The following is an 18,583-nucleotide window of genomic DNA, read 5'->3' on the forward strand; positions in this document are numbered from 1 at the left end:
TGAGAAAGCAAGAAAGCACGTCAATAAGTCTGTTTCTGCTTTCCTCAGAGACTATGGTATGGGATCTATATACCTACAACATATATAGAGGAGACGGTGTACATTTCACAGATGAAGGGAACAGAGTCTTCCTCTTGAACTTTAGACTCTGCATCGGTACTTATTTGTAGGTACAAAAAAACACTCAATGAACACAACGGCTCTTTTTAGAGCCAACCAACATCTAAACACTTAAACTTGATTTTTAATTCTATTTTTTTTATGAATTTATTGCCGCAATATTTATAAAAAAAATTTTTTTGGGGGACCTAAGGGGTCTTTCATGGTCCCCCTGAGAAGGCCTAGGGGGTCAGGAACTCTCTACCCTGCCCCCTTTTCACGTTCTCCACTTGTGTTTTTAGCTCTCTTCTGCCTCTAAAACTCAAAATGGCGGCTAGGGGTGAGCGCACCGTGCCCGCACCCCGCGATTTTTTGAAAAAAAATAAAATGTTTTTTTCACCCTTCGGGGTCCTTCAGGGACCACCTGACAAAGGCTAGGGGGTCAGGAACTCTCTACCCTACCCCCTTTTCATGTTCTCCACGTTTCTTTTTCACTGCCACACACAAAATGGCATCCGACACTTCCTGATTTCGACCGATTCGAATGTTGACTGACATCTAACCACCAATCAGAATTACGCTCGTGCACGGCACCGTGCGCGCACCGTGCGCGCATATAGATATTTATGTACATTTAACTGCAATTTTCCCAGGAACTACTGAACAGATTGACACCATATATGCAAAATGCACATACCTGACCTGAGGACTACCTCTTTGCCAAATTTCAAGTAATTCTGTTCATCTAAAAAATAAAAAATTATCCACACCCTCCCCACCCCGTGTGCTGATGGTGCCCGAAGGGCACCATTTGTGCATTGGTTATTAACGTTAAAAAAAATATATATATAACCTTTCACAACGAAGCGCATCATATGTCCTCCATGTGCGCACGGTGCGCGAAGCGCATCGTGCGTACATGGCCCATCTAGCGTAACGTGGGCACGCGGTGCGCGTAGCACTAACTGCGTAAAGTGGGCGCGCACGGAACAAACTGCGTTAAGTGGGCGCGCACGCCACGAATGGCGTAAAGTAACTTAGCATTTAAAAAACCGTACAAATTCACTGAAAAAACCATAGGTTTCACACACGTTATAGTTAGGAATTAGCATTTAAAAAACCTTGCAAATTCACTGAAAAAACCATAGGTTTCACACATGTTATAGTTAGCGGAAATTTTACTGATAAAAAACCAATGAAATTCCCCCGTTATAGTTAGTGCAGGAAACTATAACTCACGCGACCGCAATCTTCTGCTGATGACATATGTGTCTTTATGAAAAAAAAATATTTGTAATATATGTATAGCTAAAAATTAATGGAAGAAGACATGGGCAAACAAGTGTCTAAATACAGTATTAGCATCAGCAGAGGATTGCGGTCGCGTGAGTTATAGTTTCCTGCACTAACTATAACGGGGGAATTTCATTGGTTTTTTATCAGTAAAATTTCCGCTAACTATAACATGTGTGAAACCTATGGTTTTTTCAGTGAATATATATATATATATATATATATATATATATAATATCAAACAAAGAAGGTTGCCCTCGGTGAAGGCGCCTCTAGCGCAGAGCAACACCTTTAATTGAAGACTGCAGAGTCGAAGTCTGTGGCTTACGGTCTTTTATTCAGAGCCCAACGCGTTTCAAACATGACTGTCCTTGATCACGGGCTAAAATGCAGAGCAACAACCAGCATCAGGATGGAACACCTGATATACTCAGAGTCCCGCCCCTGTGGGCGTATGCACAGCGTGCATGATGGTGCTTGTAGTTCCATCCATATTATTCCCTAGTGGGTTATGGCGTGCACGAAATAATTAAAAGTTTTACCCAGGTGGGTTGATCGTGAGCACACAGGAACTGCCACTCTGTTGATTCTTGTGTCATTCAACACGGACCTCTGCGCTCCTTTGGCGAATTGGTTTCAATACGCAGGATCTGCAAAGCAGCAGGGCGCCTTCGCGGCCGGACCAGCCGCTCACATCAAACAAAGAAGGTTGCCCTCGGTGAAGGCGCCTCTAGCGCAGAGCAACACCTTTAATTGAAGACTGCAGAGTCGAAGTCTGTGGCTTACGGTCTTTTATTCAGAGCCCAACGCGTTTCAAACATGACTGTCCTTGATCACGGGCTAAAATGCAGAGCAACAACCAGCATCAGGATGGAACACCTGATATACTCCAAGTCCCGCCCCTGTGGGCGTATGCACAGCGTGCATGATGGTGCTTGTAGTTCCATCCATATTATTCCCTAGTGGGTTATGGCGTGCACGAAATAATTAAAAGTTTTACCCAGGTGGGTTGATCGTGAGCACACAGGAACTGCCACTCTGTTGATTCTTGTGTCATTCAACACGGACCTCTGCGCTCCTTTGGCGAATTGGTTTCAATACGCAGGATCTGCAAAGCAGCAGGGCGCCTTCGCGGCCGGACCAGCCGCTCACATCAAACAAAGAAGGTTGCCCTCGGTGAAGGCGCCTCTAGCGCAGAGCAACACCTTTAATTGAAGACTGCAGAGTCGAAGTCTGTGGCTTACGGTCTTTTATTCAGAGCCCAACGCGTTTCAAACATGACTGTCCTTGATCACGGGCTAAAATGCAGAGCAACAACCAGCATCAGGATGGAACACCTGATATACTCCAAGTCCCGCCCCTGTGGGCGTATGCACAGCGTGCATGATGGTGCTTGTAGTTCCATCCATATTATTCCCTAGTGGGTTATGGCGTGCACGAAATAATTAAAAGTTTTACCCAGGTGGGTTGATCGTGAGCACACAGGAACTGCCACTCTGTTGATTCTTGTGTCATTCAACACGGACCTCTGCGCTCCTTTGGCGAATTGGTTTCAATACGCAGGATCTGCAAAGCAGCAGGGCGCCTTCGCGGCCGGACCAGCCGCTCACATCAAACAAAGAAGGTTGCCCTCGGTGAAGGCGCCTCTAGCGCAGAGCAACACCTTTAATTGAAGACTGCAGAGTCGAAGTCTGTGGCTTACGGTCTTTTATTCAGAGCCCAACGCGTTTCAAACATGACTGTCCTTGATCACGGGCTAAAATGCAGAGCAACAACCAGCATCAGGATGGAACACCTGATATACTCCAAGTCCCGCCCCTGTGGGCGTATGCACAGCGTGCATGATGGTGCTTGTAGTTCCATCCATATTATTCCCTAGTGGGTTATGGCGTGCATGAAATAATTAAAAGTTTTACCCAGGTGGGTTGATCGTGAGCACACAGGAACTGCCACTCTGTTGATTCTTGTGTCATTCAACACGGACCTCTGCGCTCCTTTGGCGAATTGGTTTCAATACGCAGGATCTGCAAAGCAGCAGGGCGCCTTCGCGGCCGGACCAGCCGCTCACATCAAACAAAGAAGGTTGCCCTCGGTGAAGGCGCCTCTAGCGCAGAGCAACACCTTTAATTGAAGACTGCAGAGTCGAAGTCTGTGGCTTACGGTCTTTTATTCAGAGCCCAACGCGTTTCAAACATGACTGTCCTTGATCACGGGCTAAAATGCAGAGCAACAACCAGCATCAGGATGGAACACCTGATATACTCCAAGTCCCGCCCCTGTGGGCGTATGCACAGCGTGCATGATGGTGCTTGTAGTTCCATCCATATTATTCCCTAGTGGGTTATGGCGTGCACGAAATAATTAAAAGTTTTACCCAGGTGGGTTGATCGTGAGCACACAGGAACTGCCACTCTGTTGATTCTTGTGTCATTCAACACGGACCTCTGCGCTCCTTTGGCGAATTGGTTTCAATACGCAGGATCTGCAAAGCAGCAGGGCGCCTTCGCGGCCGGACCAGCCGCTCACATCAAACAAAGAAGGTTGCCCTCGGTGAAGGCGCCTCTAGCGCAGAGCAACACCTTTAATTGAAGACTGCAGAGTCGAAGTCTGTGGCTTACGGTCTTTTATTCAGAGCCCAACGCGTTTCAAACATGACTGTCCTTGATCACGGGCTAAAATGCAGAGCAACAACCAGCATCAGGATGGAACACCTGATATACTCCAAGTCCCGCCCCTGTGGGCGTATGCACAGCGTGCATGATGGTGCTTGTAGTTCCATCCATATTATTCCCTAGTGGGTTATGGCGTGCACGAAATAATTAAAAGTTTTACCCAGGTGGGTTGATCGTGAGCACACAGGAACTGCCACTCTGTTGATTCTTGTGTCATTCAACACGGACCTCTGCGCTCCTTTGGCGAATTGGTTTCAATACGCAGGATCTGCAAAGCAGCAGGGCGCCTTCGCGGCCGGACCAGCCGCTCACATCAAACAAAGAAGGTTGCCCTCGGTGAAGGCGCCTCTAGCGCAGAGCAACACCTTTAATTGAAGACTGCAGAGTCGAAGTCTGTGGCTTACGGTCTTTTATTCAGAGCCCAACGCGTTTCAAACATGACTGTCCTTGATCACGGGCTAAAATGCAGAGCAACAACCAGCATCAGGATGGAACACCTGATATACTCCAAGTCCCGCCCCTGTGGGCGTATGCACAGCGTGCATGATGGTGCTTGTAGTTCCATCCATATTATTCCCTAGTGGGTTATGGCGTGCACGAAATAATTAAAAGTTTTACCCAGGTGGGTTGATCGTGAGCACACAGGAACTGCCACTCTGTTGATTCTTGTGTCATTCAACACGGACCTCTGCGCTCCTTTGGCGAATTGGTTTCAATACGCAGGATCTGCAAAGCAGCAGGGCGCCTTCGCGGCCGGACCAGCCGCTAACATCAAACAAAGAGGGTTGCCCTCGGTGAAGGCGCCTCTAGCGCAGAGCAACACCTTTAATTGAAGACTGCAGAGTCGAAGTCTGTGGCTTACGGTCTTTTATTCAGAGCCCAACGCGTTTCAAACATGACTGTCCTTGATCACGGGCTAAAATGCAGAGCAACAACCAGCATCAGGATGGAACACCTGATATACTCCAAGTCCCGCCCCTGTGGGCGTATGCACAGCGTGCATGATGGTGCTTGTAGTTCCATCCATATTATTCCCTAGTGGGTTATGGCGTGCACGAAATAATTAAAAGTTTTACCCAGGTGGGTTGATCGTGAGCACACAGGAACTGCCACTCTGTTGATTCTTGTGTCATTCAACACGGACCTCTGCGCTCCTTTGGCGAATTGGTTTCAATACGCAGGATCTGCAAAGCAGCAGGGCGCCTTCGCGGCCGGACCAGCCGCTCACATCAAACAAAGAAGGTTGCCCTCGGTGAAGGCGCCTCTAGCGCAGAGCAACACCTTTAATTGAAGACTGCAGAGTCGAAGTCTGTGGCTTACGGTCTTTTATTCAGAGCCCAACGCGTTTCAAACATGACTGTCCTTGATCACGGGCTAAAATGCAGAGCAACAACCAGCATCAGGATGGAACACCTGATATACTCCAAGTCCCGCCCCTGTGGGCGTATGCACAGCGTGCATGATGGTGCTTGTAGTTCCATCCATATTATTCCCTAGTGGGTTATGGCGTGCACGAAATAATTAAAAGTTTTACCCAGGTGGGTTGATCGTGAGCACACAGGAACTGCCACTCTGTTGATTCTTGTGTCATTCAACACGGACCTCTGCGCTCCTTTGGCGAATTGGTTTCAATACGCAGGATCTGCAAAGCAGCAGGGCGCCTTCGCGGCCGGACCAGCCGCTCACATCAAACAAAGAAGGTTGCCCTCGGTGAAGGCGCCTCTAGCGCAGAGCAACACCTTTAATTGAAGACTGCAGAGTCGAAGTCTGTGGCTTACGGTCTTTTATTCAGAGCCCAACGCGTACCAGGCAAAAGAAGCACCCTCGTGGCAGGCACTCACGGGCAGTTAGGTTCAAGGCCCTTTTCAGGCTAACGGCTCTCATGCAAACTACCCCCTCAGTGGCATTGGTCGACGCGTTTCAGGAAATAATCCCTTCATCATGAACCATTCCAAACAGCAAGCGGCAGGCAAACGGGCTACAGCAAGTCCTCCTTTTATTCCAATTAGTACAGGAAGTCTGTCTCAAGTGAGTCGCATTGTACACTGGGGCATGTAGTCCAATAAGAAACATATAATTCCCAAGTGGGGTGTCTGCCGCTTCGTTTCTGCACAAAAAGATCTTAAAAGAAGGGGCCAATGAGTTCCACTGGCAGCCATAACACAAGGCAACCTCCAGGCCACCCATACCGCACTCCTGCCAAGTGTAACAGGGGCGGTTCTACAAAGATTTCGCAGCGGTGGCATGCCGTGGCCGGGTTGAAGCCACATATTTACCAAACAAAAGAAGCACCCTCGTGGCAGGCACTCACAGGCAGTTAGGTTCAAGGCTCTTGTCAGGCTAACGGCTCTCATGCAAACTACCCCCTCAGTGGCATTGGTCGACGCATTTCGGGAAATAATCCCGTCATCATGAACCATTCCAAAGAGCAAGCGGCAGGCAAACGGGCTACAACAAGTCCTCCTTTTATTTCAATTAGTACAGGAAGTCTGTCTCAAGTGAGTCGCATTGTACACTGGGGCATGTAGTCCAATAAGAAACATATAATTCCCAAGTGGGGTGTCTGCCGCTTCGTTTCTGCACAAAAAGTTCTTAAAAGAAGGGGCCAATGAGTTCCGCTGGCAGCCATAACACAAGGCAACCTCCAGGCCAACCATACCGCCCTCCTGCCAAGTGAAACAGGGGCATTGCCACAAAGAGTTTGCAGCGGTGCCATGCCGTGGCTGGGTTGAAGCCACATATTTACCAAACAAAAGAAGCACCCTCGTGGCAGGCACTCACGGGCAGTTAGGTTCAAGGCTCTTGTCAGGTTAACGGCTCTCATGCAAACTACCCCCTCACTGGCATTGGTCGACGCGTTTCGGGAAATAATCCCTTCATCATGAACCATTCCAAAGAGCAAGCGGCAGGCTAACGGGCTACAGCAAGTCCTCCTTTTATTTCAATTAGTACAGGAAGTCTGTCTCAAGTGAGTCACATTGTACACTGGGGCATGTAGTCCAATAAGAAATATCTAATTCCCAAGTGGGGTGTCTGCCGCTTCGTTTCTGCACAAAAAGTTCTTAAAAGAAGGGGCCAATGAGTTCCGCTGGCAGCCATAACACAAGGCAACCTCCAGGCCACCCATACCGCACTCCTGCCCAGTGTAACAGGGGCAGTTCCACAAATATTTCTCAGCGGTGCCATGCCGTGGCCGGGTTGAGGCCACATATTTACCAAATAAAAGAAGCACCCTCGTGGCAGGCACTCACGGGCAGTTAGGTTCAAGGCTCTTGCCAGGTTAACGGCTCTCATGCAAACTACCCCCTCAGTGGCATTGGTCGACGCATTTCGGGAAATAATCCCTTCATCATGAACCATTCCAAACAGCAAGCGGCAAGCAAACGGGCTACAGCAAGTCCTCCTTTTATTTCAATTAGTACAGGAAGTCTGTCTCATGTGAGTCACATTGTACACTGGGGCATGTAGTCCAATAAGAAACATATAATTCCCAAGTGGGGTGTCTGCCGCTTCGTTTCTGCACAAAAAGTTCTTAAAAGAAGGGGCCAATGAGTTCTGCTGGCAGCCATAACACAAGGCAACCTCCAGGCCACCCATACCGCACTCCTGCCCAGTGTAACAGGGGCAGTTCCACAAATATTTCTCAGCGGTGCCATGCCGTGGCCGGGTTGAGGCCACATATTTACCAAATAAAAGAAGCACCCTCGTGGCAGGCACTCACGGGCAGTTAGGTTCAAGGCTCTTGTCAGGTTAACAGCTCTCATGCAAACTACCCCCTCAGTGGCATTGGTCAACGCGTTTCGGGAAATAATCCCTTCATCATGAACCATTCCAAACAGCAAGCAGCAAGCAAACGGGCTACAGCAAGTCCTCCTTTTATTTCAATTAGTACAGGAAGTCTGTCTCAAGTGAGTCACATTGTACACTGGGGCATGTAGTCCAATAAGAAACATATAATTCCCAAGTGGGGTGTCTGCCGCTTCGTTTCTGCACAAAAAGTTCTTAAAAGAAGGGGCCAATGAGTTCTGCTGGCAGCCATAACACAAGGCAACCTCCAGGCCACCCATACCGCACTCCTGCCCAGTGTAACAGGGGCAGTTCCACAAAGATTTCGCAGCAGTGCCATGCCGTGGCCGGGTTGAGGCCACATATTTACCAAATAAAAGAAGCACCCTCGTGGCAGGCACTCACGGGCAGTTAGGTTCAAGGCCCTTGTCAGCCTAACGGCTCTCATGCAAACTACCCCCTCAGTGGCATTGGTCGACGCGTTTCGGGAAATAATCCCTTCATCATGAACCATTTCAAACAGCAAGCGGCAGGCAAACGGGCTACAGCAAGTCCTCCTTTTATTTCAATTAGTACAGGAAATCTGTCTCAAGTGAGTCGCATTGTACACTGGGGCATGTAGTCCAATAAGAAACATATAATTCCCAAGTGGGGTGTCTGCTGCTTCGTTTCTGCACAAAAAGTTCTTAAAAGAAGGGGCCAATGAGTTCCGCTGGCAGCCATAACACAAGGCAAACTCCAGGCCACCCATACCGTACTCCCGCCAAGTAGGTAGTTCTAGTTACAACCTAGTTTCCATAGGAAAAGCATTTTTTGATTTGCTAATAACTTCGGTGTCGTTTAACAAATCTTTATGACATTTTCCAAAAACTTGCACTTTTTAGGTCGGCTCCTATCTTGAAAGTTTGGGGGTGATTCGTCAAGCGGGGGCTGAGAAAAAAGGGGGGTCCCAAAACGCGTTTCCCCATGTTAATTTCTATAGGAAATTTTGCGACGGGCTACAGAACGAACTGCTGAACTAAATTACCCCATATTTGGCAGAAAGGTAGTGCTTGGATCAGAAAGTGACCTTTTTTAAATGATGTAAATTCGTTCAATAGTTTTTGAGAAATTCAAAAAATAAGGGTGAAAAAATCAATTTTCCATAGGAAACTTTGTGCAAGGCTACAGATGAAACTACTGAGCGGAATTACCCCAAATTTGGCACAAAGGTAGTGCATGGGTCAGAAAGTGACCTTTTTTTTAAATGGTGTAAATCCGTTCAGTAGGTGCTGAGGAATTAGAAAAATAAAAGTTTTGATATTTGGGCGGAGCCTAAGTCCTGTGCACGAGCTTCACTGTGATTGGCTGACAACACTCCAAACCAGGAAGTGTTGGCAGCCATCTTGTGGCTCGGTAGAAGCAAGTCACTAGTAAACAGAGAAACAAAGGTACAACACAAGATAAGGGGGCAGAGTAGAAACACTCTGACTCCCTAGGCCTGGTCAGGGGTTCCCAGTAGGACCCCCTGGTCACAATTTTTTATTTAAGTCGGCGTAATTTGCACTGGTGTCACAGGTTTCCGTGTTTTATTTTAATGAGACTCCAGGGTGGGCTAGGTCCCGGGGGCATTTCTTGAAAAATAATAGCGGGGGCTCGCTGGGGCTGTGGGTGCCCGCTGGGGTCCCCATAGTCTCGGGGATTCAGTCATGTTGGGAGGGGGGTTACGCAGCCCCCTCTTGGAGCTCTCCATCTGCCTATAACTTTGGTGTCGTTTGACGATTCTTTACGAAATTTTCCAAAAAGTTTCTGTTTTTTGATCAGCTCCTATCTTGAAAGTTTAGGGGTGATTGGTCAAGGTGGGGCTGAGAAAAAATGGGGGTTGAAAACGTGTTTTCTCAATCGATTTTCCATAGGAAACTTTAGACACGGCTACAGGTCAAACTGCTTAACGGAATTACGCCAAATTTGGCAGGGAGAAAGGTCTTGGTCCAGAAAGTGTGATTTTGTTGAAATGGTATAAATCCGTTCAGTAGTTTTTGAGATATTAAAGGGAAAAAATATATATATATCTGGTCGGTGCCTTACTCCCGAGCACAAGCTTGCCTCTGATTGGCTGCTAACTCTTCAAAGCAGGAAGTGTCCTCTGATTGGCTGCTAACACTTGAAACCAGGACTTGTTGGCAGCCATCTTGCTCCTCGCATCGAGTGAAAATGTAAAAGAAAGGTTCCGGGGGCAATTTAATATAGCGGTGCTCTGTGTAATGATGATTTGGATGCAGTGAAGGTTTAAGACTTATTAATAATAAAGGAGAAACAGGTGAGCGCCAGGCAGCACGACTTCCACTCCAGGACACTAGTAGGAAGATAACCCTTTCTTGCTCCCTGTGCCCAACATCACCACTTCGGAGGTATGCCTTTAGAAGCCAGTCCATCGGCTCGCAGCTGTCTACCTTTGCGAGCTAGTACGCTGCTGTGGCTATACCTCTGTGAGCTACTACCCTGCTGTTCCTTTGGGAGCGGACGGCTCGTAGTTCTGCCTCTGTGAGTCGAGCGGACGGGCCGCAGTTGTCCCTCTGCGAGCCTGGGTATGAACTGTTCATAAGTCTTACTATGTGAGCATTGAAAAGCCATTTTGTGATTCAGTCCGTCAGCTGGCATCTGTCCGAGACATTTCTGAAAACATACCTGAGCTCTGTTTGTGAGAGATGCCCCTTTCACGTTGCCTCTCCCAACATCAGCAGGTAACGCATCTTCTTCCCACATCACTAGCATACCGTCAACAACCTTCTTAGGCCCGCAAGTCTCCCTATGCGAACCACTGGTGGGCTCGCAGCATTTCCGGTGCGACTTCTCGGTCCCGCACTTTTACGAGCCAGGCTGCCGGTTTGCAGGTCTCTGAGAAGAGATACAATGGAGGCAACGATGATGCAGGTCGGACACCCAACAGTACTCCGACATTCCCCAGCAGCAGTTGCTTGTCCGCCATCCCCGCTCACCCCCCACAAACAAATGTGACAGGAACATTTTTAACTATGGAGCCTAACAAATCGGCTGGTGTTGCAGTTTACTAAAAAAGATGCTTGTGATGTTGGACAAATAAGAATCGTAGTCATGTATGGATTTACATATAAAACATTTTATTAAAACAAAACAACAACAAATAAAACTATGTGTGTAAAATATTTTATTAAAAGAAAACAACAACAAATAAAACTATGTTCAGCCATGGCGTTTCATCCCTCGACAATTTGTGAATCACAGCCTGCAAGACAAACAGAACAAGCATTTGCAATGCAATAGGTCTCGCATTTACGCGACTTTGAGCTCCTGACATCGCAAATAACAATTCCTTTTATTTTTGTTTTCGCATTTATAAAATAAAAGGCATTGTCATTTACAATGCCAATAGCTTAAACTCGCGTAAATGTGAGACCGATTGCATTGCAAATGCTTGTTTCCCCTTTCTATGCGTGCTGCAGAGGGGAAAATGCCATCAATGATTGTTTTTGTGCAGGAAGGCGTCCCTTCCTGCACAAAAACAATTATCCCCGCAACGCAGGTACCCTTGCAACATGGCACAAGGGTGCCTGTGCTGGTGCATGGCAGCCAATTGTGCACCAGCGCAGGGGAAAGCGACAGATGTGTCATATTGTTGTCAATATGACGCGTCCCTAAGCTTTTAAAATGGCGCACCTCAGCGCAGAAAAATGGCTTACGGCACCGCACTGCATCATTATTTTGCAAATCAGACTTCAGACTTGTACAATACTTCATTGATAGCCTGTGGCACAAACTGATGGCCCCACCCTGTTAAATTTCAGGGGGGCATCAGTGTCTCTCATATCTCAAGTCTATTCATTGAGTTTTGCCTTTAATGGGGTCCCCTGAAGGGCCGAGGGGTGGGGTACCCCCCTGCGCAGCACGGGCGGCAGTGGCTTGTCTTACACGAGCCTCAACAGTACAAAGGCAGGTTAAAAACACGGGGATGTTAGCGATCGGTCTGTGATGCCAACCAGGAAATAAACTAGTGTTGTAAATGGCAATGCATAGCAGAAAGAATCACTATGGGGGTCTAATACCTGAAGGAGGAGTTTGATGAATAAGCGCCGGTGTTTATAATTAATTGCCGTGTTGAGTAAGGAGCCACTGTCCCATACTAAGCAGTGGCAATTACAAAATACTAACAGCATAACAAACAAAGCAGACATCAACAACAATGGGGCTGATAAATAATAAGTATAATATAAATCGGTTTAAAAAAGAAACCTCAAAAAAGCAGTGTTACTGATTTTATCGACTTTTTAAGGATGAAAGACTGTTAAAATCCGCATTCCATGACATAGGCTACATTGAAGAAAAAAAAGCTATTTAGAAAAACAATTATTGAATGAAAAATAGAAAATGCTGGGAGCTAGGCTTTGTCTCACATGTGATGCTGTTAAACAAACCTCTATGGAAGAATGGACAGAGCAAAGTGGCTGAACGCTTCTGAGACACGAAGTCCCAGCGGGTCTTGTCATGGTAATGGGAAGTGCCAGGCCCTCCCTCAGCCGTGTTATTAACAAGCTGTCGATTATAGCACCGCTATTACTGTGTGAGCAAGTCACAACTGCACCGGCGCTAACAGATTGCCTGCACCCCTCTGACTGCATCTGCAGCATTGGCAGATTAACTAATAGCACCCTTTGACCCATCCTACGTGTGAGAGGTGCAAATAATTTTTGCCAGGATTTGGGAAGGCTGGGCTAGGGGTGACAATCGACGGAGGCTCCATCTTGTCGGAGCTGTGAAGGCACGCTCCCCGGGGAAGGCGCTCGTGCTCATTAGCACTGGCTGCGCACGTGCTTCACACCAGCGCCTTCACATCACAAATACCCGTGCCCATCTGTCAGGCGGGCTCGGGCCCAAGCCCATTCCCACCTGTTACCGATCACCATTCACAGACATCTTTGGCCTCCGAAGCCAAGAACAGACTGAGGCACCGAACATGAGCACAGCTTGTTTTATGCTCGCACACCAAAATGCAAGGGAAGTGTAAGAGTCACCGTACACCCCCAATATCACATCAGTGTTTCACTGTATCAGGCTCTAAAACGATTTAGCCAGGGTAAAAAAAAAAATCCATTGGTTTTGCCAAATCTTGTTGATCTTTTGGCTGCCTTCATTACTCCAAAAGGACCAGTGGTAGCAAGGGCCGTGCCAGGGATGCAAAAGTGCAAGTCAATGTTAACAGCTGGGACCCATAACTGACATTTACATATGTGAACAGATTGCTTAATGTTATACGGAGCTTCTCACAAAACAGCAGGACCATTCGTTACCAACAAACACTGAGGAACTCAACGACGCAAGCCGTGCACGTGCACATCCCCTGTCTGGGCACGCGCCGTGAACGTGCACATCGCCTGTCCGGGCGCGTAACATGTCCTGTCTCCCTTCGGCACAGAAAGCGGCAACAATAGATCTCGCCAAGACGAGCAGCGCGCATGCGCTGCGTCGCTAAGCGAGGCCTAAAAATAAGATGGTGCGTTATGCGTCCAGCAAAGGAGAGAGAAAGAGAGGAAGAGTGAGATACAAGGAAGATAGAAAGAGAGAAATAGTGTGAGAGAGACGAAGAGAGAGAAAGAGTGAGAGAGGGAGGAAGAGAGAGAGCGAAAGAGAGAGAGGAAGACAGAAAGAAAGAGGAAGACAGAGAGAGTGAAAGAGTGAGAGAGATACAAGGAAGAAGGAAAGAGAGAAACAGTGTGAGAGAGACGAGAGAGAGAAAGAGAGAGAGAGAGGAAGACAGAGAGAGAAAGAGAGGAGAGAGAGAGAGAAAGAGTGAGAGAGTGGAAGAGAGAAAGAGTGAAACAGTGTGAGAGAGAGGAAGAGAGAGAGGAAGTGAGAGGGAGAAGGAGTGAAAGAAAAGAAGAGAGAGAGACAAAGAGTGAGAGAGAGGAAGAGAGAAATATTAAGAAAGAAAGAAAGAAAGAGTGAGATACAAGGAAGAGAGAAAGAAACAGTGTGAGAGAGAGGAAAAGAGAGAGAAAGGAAGTGAGGGAAATAAAGAATGAGAGAGAGAGGAAGAGACAGAGAAAGAGAGAAAGCGTGAGAGAGAGAGAAAGGAAGAGATGGAGAGGGAGTGTTGACACTGGAGAAAATCTTCGCAGCTCACCTTTGTGTCACCGGTTTGTCTCCAACCACGTGCCGGGACATTCTGCACCCTCAAGTTTAGTTATCTGAAAGATAGTATAGAATTAGTAATTGCAGACTATATACAACTGCACACGCGTAATTCTCTGTTTTGGCTCTGCGCACCCAGGCTGCTGCATCCCATCCACTTCCACTGCCCAGAGGTGTCTAACAGCTTCTGCGCACCCAGAGCCATATTATCAAGAGAAACTGCCACAAAAGCGGCGATAAGCGGCTTGATAATATGCCCTTGTGAATTCCCATAGAAGCCCAGGTTTGATGTGATTCACACCAGAACCTGAGCTTCTATGGGAATTCTCAAGGGCATATTATCAAGCCCCTTATCGCCGCTTTTGCAGCAGTTTCCTGCCGCTAAAGCGGTGATAACGTTATCGTCGTTCTTGATATTATGGTCCCCAGCCCGCTATAACCCATACTCTTGCACTACCCAGAGGTATAACAGTCGCTGCGCACCCAGGGCCATATTATCAAGAACGGAGATAACTTTATCGCCGCTTTCGCGGCAGGAAACTGCGGCAAAAGCGGCGATAAGGGGCTTGATAATATGCCCTTGTGAATTCCCATAGAAGCCCAGGTTTGATGTGATTCACCCCAGAACCTGGGCTTCTCTGGGAATTCTCAAGGGCATATTATCAAGCCCCTTATCGCCGCTTTAGCGGCAGTTTCCTGCCGCTAAAGTGGTGATACTGTTATCGCTGTTCTTGATATTATGGTCCCCAGCCTGCTGTAGCCCATACACTTGCACTGCCCAGAGGTGTATAACAGTCGCTGCGCACCCAGGCTGCTGCACCCCATGTACTCCCACTATCCGGAGCTGACTGCCTGCCGCTGCGCATCCAGGCTGCTGCACCCCATCCACTCCCACTGGCCGGAGGTGAGTGCCTGCTGCTGCGCAAGCAAGCCTCACTGCTTACCTTCCGCCACTGGTGTGTGTTGAAGAGAGTCGACCACGTGCCGAAGGAGCCTCCTCAGCCTCAGTACACGCGGTCAACGGAGCTCACATTTCAAAATGGATGTTGATTGCCAGGATGGCCGCGCATCATCGCAGGTTCTACACGTGTTCAGCTCTGGTGGTGTTGGGGGGGCGTCAATTTGTGAATCAGAGTCTGTTAGATAAAAAGCAAGATAAGATTGTGCGTCATGCGTCCATCAAAGGAGAGAGGAAGAGAGAGAGGGAGAAAGAGTGAGAGAGTGACACTAGAGAAAATCTTCGCAGCTCACCTTTGTGTTACCAGTGTGTCTCCAACCACGTGCCGGGACATAGTGCACCCTCAAGCTCCCACATCTGAAAGATAGTACAGAATTAGTAATTGTAGGAAAGACCAGTATGCAGGAATGAAAAGACAGAGACTGTAATTCTCTTGATGTGGTTTAATCCTCAGAACATGTTTTTTAAGCAGCAAGTATAAAGCAAGAATGACTGAACCCCAGTTAACTTCTACTTCCCAACCTTCTCACATTCAAAAACATAACATTCCCAAAGTGACGCGAGGCAGCCACGAGCTGTGAGAGGAATGTCACACTCGTGTCTGCATGCTTTGATGCTCCCAACACACCTTACCTCTTTAAAAAAAACAGAGAAAGGAAAGTTCGTCAAAATTTGATGGTAAATTTAAGGATACAAAGTATGAAAAAAGAAATACTCAACTACTTTGCTACAGATATGGGAGCGACGGACATTTGGCCGACTGTAAAAACTGTCCTGCTATTGGAAAACCCGTTCAAAATGCAATAAGAAAGGGTAATGGCAGGGTATATACGACTGCGTACGCCTAAATCGCTGTGCAGCCTTTCTGCATTCAGGCTGCTGCACCCCATCCATTCCCGCCGCCTAGAGGTATCTGCCCGCCACTGCGCACCCAGGCCTCACTGCTCACCTTTTTGCGGTCACGACACCCTCCGCATCATGCAGCTCTGTTCTGGAAGGTAATAGGTCGCGCATTGGGTACTGAGTCTCGATATGGCCATGGCAGAGGACATACTAGTGCACTTATCATCATCGCAGGTTGTACACCCGCTCAGTGCTTGCGGTGCTACTAACTCAGTGAGAAGTGAGACCATGTACTCTAAAATTTCGTAGTGCACGTGCGCCCGGTCTTTTATATTAGCAGGGTCACGTATCCTGTGCCGCCTGTCCTGGATGGGCGTGGTGTGGGTGTATACCAGCCGTGAGGGAGTGGCTGTGGCAATGGGTGTCCATGTTCGAGTGCTACCGTCACCCGGGTTGCAAAAGCCAAAGTGTCACTCTGTGAGCCAAGTCCCACAATATGGCCAACATGGAGGGTACAGGGAATTACTGACCCTATATTCATCCATAGTACCACACAAGAAAGATTGTGGACATAAGATATCTGTGTAGATGTGAATGTTTATTGCAAATTCAGTAGAGTGTTGCAGCTGTAGCAATACAGGGCCATGGAAAGTTGAAGTTTCAGTTTTTGGCACATGGAGGGCAGCCAATTAGAGACAAGATCATTGTCGGAGTTAGGCTGCGCCAACATATGTACTTATACAATCACTCTGAGGATCCTCACACACTTATAAATTCAGTATACACTCTCTTTGCAGTACTCTAATGATGCAGTCTCTACGTACGTACTTGTATAATGATCGAGACAAAGTTACATAACTAAAGTTTTCCCCCACTGTCAAAGGTAAGATAGTTGCATACGCTGTCCAGAGCACTATGTAATGTGGTAGGGCCTAGGGGCAGCATGTTGCATACATAATGAACACACGGACACAGATAGATAGTGGAACTGGGTACGGGCACGTGCGCGCGACTCCTTTATATTACCAGGGTCACATGTAAAGTGAAGTCTGTGCTGGATGCGTGTGGGGTAAGTGTAAGCCAGCCCTTCGGGAATGGTTGGTGCTGGCAACAAGTACAACAATAAGCATTGGATAACACACAGAGATTCAATCATAAAGGGTCCATCACTTGTGCTACACTAAGGTAGGGGCACCAGATGTGAAATAACACACAAAATATTCTATCATAAAGGGTCCATGACTCAGTGGCGTCACTAGGGTTGGTGTCACCCGGTGCGGGTAACTCATGGTGTCACCCCCTCACGACTTACCGCATGGACCTCATCCGACCCGAGTCCGCCAGTGGACACAGTTGGCAAATAACAGGACCATACAGAATCCTTAGTAACGTTTGTAAATGTAGGTCCTATATTTACAAAATGTGCCTGTTAACAACAGTGTGATAATTATTCATTAATCGGGTTGTACAGTGGGCTACCTGCTAGTCAACAGTTTATTGGAATTTATAATGTCATAGGTATGGTACTTTGTACTGGTGTGGTGTTCCCACTATCCAGCAACACGATATATATGTGGTCGAAGTGGGGGGAAAAAAGTAGGGGAACTGTGGGCGGAGAATCAGAGGGCGGGAATAACCCAAGGATTGGATCAGTGGGCAGAGCCAGAGGTGTGGCCAGAATGCGCAAACATCCCAATTTTTTGTATTTGTTTGGTTTCACTGCCCAGTTTTTTCAACCAATGGATACACATGATTATTTAAGGTTATAATGAGTTATTGACAGTAAAATGTGTTCACAAAGTGGGATATGCTTCTAATCACAGAATGTCCCCAAATACGATAAAATGTGGAAGCACAAGCCATTTGTCTCCGAGCCATGGAGTTTCTGTCATCAGCACTTCTCCCTTTACCAAAACAGCAGTTCAAACATGAATGGCTAAAAATCCTAGTTTGCAAATGTTTTCTAAATAATAATGGCTCTGCCATATTTGCCTCATAATACAAGATCTGCAGCATGATCTGACCATTTAAACTAATAAATTGTTTGTTGCTAAAACGTATCAAAAGTTAATAAAAAATGTGACTTGTGTTGCTGCGGAGTAGATGACAGTTAATAGCTCACTGTTCTATGTTACGATTTTAACTTATAAACTGCAAGTAACAAAAGGATCTCTCTGACAAAAGCAGTAGCCCACTGGCCTATTTACATTATGTGCACTTTGTGATCTGCATGGTACATGTTCTTTGCAGCAGGTACATTAACCCTTTGAGCTACCTTTCCATGAGTCAAATCTTCCATTAGACAAAATTCCGATCTCTCTTTAGGAAGAACATTAATCACCAGAGTCATCATGACATTTTTATTGTTACCGAAAAGTACTGGAGGCCAGGAAGGAGGCAGCAAGCACTTTTAAAACCATAATATACTTGCAAAAATGATGCCTCCACCTAAAGTGAGCACCTGGTGCGGTCACACTGGTTGCACCGCTCTAGAGCTGGCCCTTCTCAAGGGTCCTGTGATCTCAGTGACAGGGTCACTGTTCAAGGGTGTACTGCTTCATAGGCCTGCCGCAAAACTGGAGGTGAACTTCAGTATGAATAGTGGTGGACAAGCCTTGAAGGTTAACCTACACTTGTCATGCTAGGGTCCACCTGCTGGTGCTACGACACCGGGGCTTCTAATGTCTTGCGAAGCCTTCTAAGGTCTAGCATGAGATAGTGCTCTCTCAGGAGAGTGGTCTGGCGGACTGGTTATTAAGGCTGAACCTGGTTCCCCAGTTCCAAATTC

General features: G+C 47.3%; 1 long non-coding RNA gene across 1 annotated transcript in view; it reads right to left on the reverse strand.

Moving 5' to 3' along the window:
- LOC146812982 (uncharacterized) overlaps window positions 1-18,583 on the reverse strand; it is a 132,465-nt gene that overhangs the window by 102,324 nt on the left and 11,558 nt on the right. The window contains exons 2-4 of the long non-coding RNA XR_014965998.1: window positions 15,246-15,309; window positions 14,939-15,130; window positions 13,987-14,050 (exon numbers count right to left, since the gene is read on the reverse strand). This is a non-coding gene — a long non-coding RNA (uncharacterized LOC146812982). The remainder of the gene's footprint in view (window positions 1-13,986; window positions 14,051-14,938; window positions 15,131-15,245; window positions 15,310-18,583) is intronic.

The sequence above is a fragment of the Triturus cristatus genome, chromosome 7 (genome assembly GCF_964204655.1).
Source record: "Triturus cristatus chromosome 7, aTriCri1.1, whole genome shotgun sequence".
Lineage (NCBI taxonomy): Eukaryota > Metazoa > Chordata > Amphibia > Caudata > Salamandridae > Triturus > Triturus cristatus.